We start from the raw sequence: 7016 nt of genomic DNA, 5'->3' as shown, positions 1-7016 counted from the left end.
AGGTTTATCATTTGGTGTCAGGCCAGTTGAAAGTAGTAGTGGCAGAATGGCATTATTTTGATGAAAATCCATCAATCGCCCCAAAAAGATTGTCCTATTCATCTATATATTCACAACTTTATGTGGTCGTCAAATTTTAGAAAAATATGGGGTAGGGCAGTAATGTGAAAATAAAAGAAATTGCCATCTTTGTATTATGTCCTGTACACATCTGGAAGTTATTGGTAGAATGTGCCCTGTTTCGCCTACATCCTAATACAAACATATACATATGACAGGTTATCAGAAAGCTCATAACTAACAGGGAAATAATACAAGGCAACAAAATGAGTGTTATACTTACCTTCTCCTTCAATGATTAGGTGGTGACGATCTTCTGAGCCGATCAGGATATTACTCAGGACATTGGCGATCAGAAGTAAAGTTAACTTGTGGAGACACACAAAAAGTGTTTTTCACATGGCTCTCGGGTGAGAGAAGAGCTGTAATATCAAATGGGGGGACCAGGAGTCGATAGGTCCAGCATATAAGCTCCTTACTATATTTAATGGTCCAACAGTTCTATGAAAAGATCTACGGTAAAGTGCCCCCTTGTGGGTACCTGTTGGGCATTGCAATGCTGGCCCGAGAAGGAGCTTGCCTGATGATGAAGCATGACCCGCATACAGGTGTGTGAGGGCACTTGCTCCTTTTGCAGCATATTCCCCCTCTGATAAACGGTATTTCTAAAACCCTTATTTCATCGTCTTTAACCGCATGCGTGCGGGCGTTATTCCGCTCCCACGCTGAGTTTTTTTAAAACGCATGTTACATGACGAGCTGGGCTCGTCATGAGCGTGCGAGGAGGCTACCTCATGACGAGCCCAGCTCGTCATGAGCGTGGAAGGGGTTAAAAGGAACTGCATACTCTTGTTGGATCAGAGAAGAGCAGTGCCAAGACTGAAAACAATGAGAAGTACACATCTGTGCCATGATACTCTCCTGACAAAATAATGGAAGCAGGGTAAGTCTTATTTCTTCAATTATGTCTTTTTTACCCTGATAGGTCATTTACTACTAATAATGAAGGTGAACATTTCTGGAAGGAAATTCCTAAAGGTCATAAGGATGTTTCCTCGTGTTAGCTAGAATGAACAAGTGTCCCTGGGACTCCAAGTGAAATATTTGGCTTGCATGGAGGGGCGATGCCAGCATGGCAACACTAGGGAGCACAATTTTTCTCTTGTGCTCTCAGGGCAAAAACCTATCAAGCGTTTTGTCACTCACCTTTCCATGTGCAGGGTTTCAGTGAGGCTGGGGTCTAAACCAAAAATCGAATAAGACCCGTCTGACTGGTGATTGTCTGCTTTTGACAGCCTTCTGCAGCTTGAGAGAGGCTTGTGTGAAGTCCTGCTAAAAATGTTGGCTTCCATCGGGTCCGTAAAAGTAGGTGGAATTTGGATGTTTTAAAGTTGGCGTTGTTTCTGCTGAGGTTGTCAGCCTTGATTGCTCTTCGGCTTCCTTCCTCCTTAATAAGGTGTACTTTTTTTTTTAGCATTAAGCCATATCTCTGCCTCTAAATATATAATAGAGTGCATGGCTACAGCTTATGTCACCAATTACCATTCTAGCGATTTTGGCATCTTTTTACTCATTGAAAGCCTCTGCTGCCAGGCACATGTCGCCATGTGGATTACTGGGCCTTCTGTGATTATCACCCTTTTTGGGGTACAGGCACACATCATTCCACTATCACTGTTGCTAAGCTGGGACTTCGTTATTATAATTACAGTTTATGAGTCTCCCTCTCACATACCCTCACCCATCGCAACCCCTGGTGCTGCTTTCCATAACGTAAGCTGTACCTCGTTGCCCATCACACATGACATAAAAAACATTACACATAAAAACAACACAACACCGTTTTAACCACATTCTTCCAACTACATGTTATAGCTTGCTATCTATGTTGGTAAGTGCTTCAGCGCCTCACGTGTGGGTAGTAAGCGCTAAACAAATGCTACAATACCATACAATATCTTAATCGGACACATCCAAGTAAAACACACTTGAAAAGCTAAAATCCCATTAAAATTAATTAGAAATGCTTCCAAATTGCTGCTGTGGGTTACACAGCATTGAATATGAATCTATAAGGCTGCTTGGTGGGGTAACGTCATTTCTGTTGTGATCAATTTGCAACCTCGAGCAGTCTAGCTGATATAAGGTTGGCATGAAAGTTCAGACTTCTCATCTTTCATGTAGAATTTCATATGTGTACCTATTTAATTGCTCACTTAACAGGCTGTCCAGCCTTCGATTAACGTATCCTTAAACAGGGTAACAATAATGTATACTTTTCACGACACTACAAATTACATTTCTCAAGGATAAACCTTTGAAAAGGAAAGCTCCAAATGGCTGCCATCCTGTCAATGTCTTAAAACCAAAGGCTAAAGATGGGGATTAAGGAATGAGTTAGTGAGTTTCATTGCCATACTATGGCTGCACCCTTACATGCAAGGCTACTAGGAACCCCTTAAACAATGTCCATCTTCTTCCTGATCCCTCCGTAAAGTGGATTTGTGCTCAGTACATGGAACAAACAAGCCTAAATACATGCCAGGGCTTTATCATTGTGTGTTAACGCTAATAATTTGGGCCTAGGATTGGATAGTAAATCGGTTGAAAAATAAAGACTGGAGAAGAGGAAAGCAAAGGCCTCAGTTTGTTCACAGTTGATAGCAGAATAGTGTTGTGAGTTGCACCCTGGCTGTATAACTGTAGACCAGCAGTTTGAATCTAGTCATGACACAATCGTCCTTCCAAGGTCCATTATCTGATCTAAATAGTACAATAGTAACTCCTTAGAAAAAGTGGAATGAAACACCTTTATATGTACGTGATAATTCAAATGACAGCTAAAAATAGCTTTGTCATACCACCACATGGGTATTGTGCGTTTCACCACTGCGTTAATATCCAATGTGTTGTGTGCCTCTTTTAATGCTAAATATTATAGGCAAAAGCTCAGAATAACATCACCATTAACAAGCATGGCAAAGCCAATAGGTCTCGCCTATAAAAAATATTGGTTTTGACAATGTTGAGTTGCCGTGTTGTACACCAGTGTGGCTGCTGTTCAGCATGGTTAAAACTTAGTGTCATGGAGTGTCCTTGAGTAGAGTGGTAGGAGTAGGGTGTCATAGACTGAATTTGTTGGAGTAGTAGTTGTAGAGTGGAATAGGAGGTGTAGAGTGTCATACAGTTGAGTAGAGAGGAGTGGAGTTCAGTGGTTCAGTGGCAGAGAGTGTTGTAGAGTGCAGTGTTATCAAGTGCAGAGTCGTAGAGTGGAGTAGGGCGGACTGAGGTAGTGGGTGGATTGGGGTGGATTGGGTTGAATTGGGATAGAGAGAGTTGGAGTGAGTGGAGTGAGGTAGACTGGGTGGGTGGGGTGGATTGGAGTGGGATGGATTGAAATGGGGTAAGGTGGATTGGAGTAGGGTGTACTACATTGGTTTGGGGTGGGATCTATTGGAGTTTGGGCTAAGTGGGGTGGTCGGAACTGTGGAGGATTGGAATGGGGTAGTGTTGGGTGGTTTGGAGTAAAGTGGAATGGATTGAACTGCAGTGGAGTGGGTGGGTTGGAGTGGGGTGGACTGAATTTGGTGGATTAGACTGGAGTGGGTGGATTAAAATGGGGAGGGAGGAATGGTTTGGGGTGGGGTGGATTGGAGTGAACAGGAGTGTGGTGGACTGGAGTGGAGGGGGGTGAACTAGAGTGGGGTGGAATGTAGTGAGATGGGGAATGGATTGGGGTGAATTGGATTTGGGTGAATTGGATCGGGGTGGGGTGGGGTGGGGTGGATTGGAGTGGATAGAACTGTAGTGGAGTGGATTGGATTGGGGTGAATTTTAATTAGGGTGAGGTGGGGTGAACTGGATTGGGTGAGGTGGGTTTGATTGGGGTGAGTGGGTTGGATTATATTGGGGTGGGTTGGATTGGAATACGGAGGTTTGGATTAGAGTGGGGTTGATTCAATTTGGATGGATTGTATTGAAGTGGGATGGATTAGATTGGAGTTGGGTGGATTGGATGGAGGTGAGGCAGAGTGGGGCAGATTGTTTTGGGTGGGAGCAAGCAGACTGTTTTGGATTGAAGTGGGGCAGATACATTTTGGACTGGAGTGGGGCAGATTGTTTTGGATTGGAATAGGGCAAATTATTTTGGATGGGGTGCGGCAAATTGTTTTGGATTGAGTGGGTGAAATTGTTTTGTTTTTTGGATTGGAGTGTGGCAAATTGTTTTGGATTGAGTGGGGCAAATTATTTTGCGTTGGAGCAAGGCAGATTGGAGTGGGGCAGATTGTTTTGGATTGGAGTGGGGCAGATTGTTTTGGATTGGGGTGGAGCAAATTGTTTTATATTGAGTGGGTGAGATTGTTTTGGAGTGGAGGGGACAGATTGTTGTGGGCAGATTTTTGGGGGATTGAAGTGGGGTGGATTTGAATGGAGTGGGGTGGATTGGGGAGGGAGTGGGATGGATTGGATTGGGTTGAGGAGGTGAAGTGAGGATGATTGGATTGGAGTAGGTCATTTGGATTGGGCTGGATTAAATTGATGTGGGGTGGATTGGAGTGGGTTGTGGTGGATTGGAGCGGGTGAATTGGGATGGAGTAGCGGATAGTAGTGTGGCGTGGATTGGAGTGTGGCGTGGATTGGGGTGTGGCTTGGATTGGGGTGTGGCGTTGATTGGGGTGTGGCGGGGATGGGCGTGTGGTGGGGATTGGGGTGTGGCCGGGATTTAGGGTGTGGCCGAGATTGTTTTGGAGTGAGGCAGATTGTTTTGGAGTGGGGCAGATTGTTTTGGAATGGGGCAGATTGGATTGTGTGGGGCAGATTGTTTTGGAGTGGGGCAGATTGTTTTGGTGTGGGCAGTGGGGCAGATTCGTTTTGGTGTGGGGCAGATTGTTTTGTAGTGGGACAGATTGTTTTGAGGCAGATTGGATTAGTGTGTGGCAGATTGTTTTGGGGCAGATTGGATTGGCGTGGGGCAGATTATTTTGGTGCAGATTGGATTGGTGTGGGGCAGATTGTTTTGGGGCAGATTGGATTGGTGTGGGGCAGATTGTTTTGGAGCAGATTGTTTTGGATTGGTGTGGGGCATATTAGAGTGGGGCAAATTGGGATATGGGGTGGGAGGATTATAGTCTGGTGCAGTGGGGTGGTTTGGATTGATCTAGGGTGGATTGGATTAAGTGGGGGTGGAGTGGTGTGGTGTGAGGTGGTGTGGATTAGAGTGGGACTGATTGGAGGTGTACTTAATGATTATGTGTTAAAGCATTGTCTAGCTACAGTACTTCCCTTCTGCCTTCCACCACACCCCACCTTCCCTGCCCTGTTAAACAAGAGCCAGGTGCAGCACAATCATGGGCTCAAAACAATATATATGAAATCCCCTACAAGTAATTAAGTGGACAAGAAATTCACAGCCCCTCGGACATAAGTGAGGGACTCCTAGTGTGTCACAAAGCAGTCAATCTGCTTCATTCGCGATAAGAGGGGCCATGGAGCTCCCTGCTGGGAAAATTGGGTGGTAATCAATTTGTACGCACTTAGCTGCATTTACAACCCTCTAAGTTTATCACTGGTGGCCTAGGCTGGAAAGCAAGCATGCTAGTCTCTCTGGGAAATAAAATGTAATGATCTAACAGTATAGCACTGTGAGGCCCCCCCCCCTGTCCTGGGAGCCCCATCTCTGGCCCTTTCAGCTTGATAGTGAGCTGTGATGCCCACCTGCCCTAGACTTCACAGCACTAGATAATGGCACAAGTCCCAGTGAAAAGGGCCCCACACCTAACTTTGCAGCCTGATTCACTGCTTCGAGGCCCCGGGGGAAAGGACCACCTCCTCTGGCTCTGTGCCTAAAAGCGGTAGGGAGGCACTTTACTATACACTGCCATATGGTGGCAGTCTGAGCTGGGTGGTCCCTCCACCCCACATCAATCCCTCCTTACCTGTTAATGTCCGGCTCATCGTGGAAACAAGAGCCTTCTGTTGCCTGGAAACAGTATACACAAAGGGCAGACCAGTACTTTGCCACAGGTTTTAAACAGAGGTGCTGCCCCGCCCTCCTCTCTGAGAACCGACATAATTGCTGACTTTGTTGCTCTCACAACGTCCTCTACCCCTTGTTTACCCTCCCCTACCTTTCACACCCAGGAAGGCTACCAGGCCATGACCTGCGGGTTCAAGACACCTCGAACATAAAAACATTAGCAATGTGATCGGGTTGGGATTGAGCCTTGGGGAGTAGGTGAGCTGACTGAGAAAGTGTGACAGCCGGGCCCCCTGTTATTAGGCTGAGCGAGTTGCCCTGGGCAGCTGCCCACACTGCCCATGCCTAGCGCCGGCCCTGTGTCTAGCAGTGATAATGGAGGAAAGGGGGAGGGGATCCAGTATTGTCAGTCAGTAGTTTCGTGCTCAAGAGCGCGGAGGTAATCCCGCAAGGGTTGCCGTATATCAATGGGATGAGATGTCGGGCTGGAGGACAGCATTGTCCCGACTGATGCTGTCGCAGTGTGACATGTATTTGAGTCAAGCAGTAGAAGACGGGGGTAGTGCATTGCCCCAGTGAACTGCGATCTCGCAGTTTGCTAGCAGGAAGGGCATGGAGGCGAGTTTGTGCAGTGATCGGCGAAGGTCGGCAGTGTAGCCCATAAGTGCCCCCGCCGGGTACGGTTTTTGTGTGGTACCTAGCATTTTTGTGATATGTCAGTAGACAGAGATCCAGTATGCAGAAATGGCCGGACGTGTCCATGTGAGACATGCAAAGTCCTCCGCAGGAAATGGGATTTGAGGAAGTAGTTTGACTATTGGCATCATACTTGGCGATGTCCAAAGGGGTGAGATAAGCCCAGTGCAGAAATTTAAAATGCTATGGTTGAGCGATATTTTCTGGATTTGCAAGCAGCAGTAGGATCACATTTTGTCTGTTAAGGGAGTGCCAAGGTCCTGCGCCCATGCCGCCTGCTCTC

The sequence above is a fragment of the Lissotriton helveticus genome, chromosome 5_1 (genome assembly GCF_964261635.1).
Source record: "Lissotriton helveticus chromosome 5_1, aLisHel1.1, whole genome shotgun sequence".
NCBI classification, from domain to species: Eukaryota; Metazoa; Chordata; class Amphibia; order Caudata; family Salamandridae; genus Lissotriton; species Lissotriton helveticus.
This window is presented reverse-complemented; position numbering follows the sequence as displayed.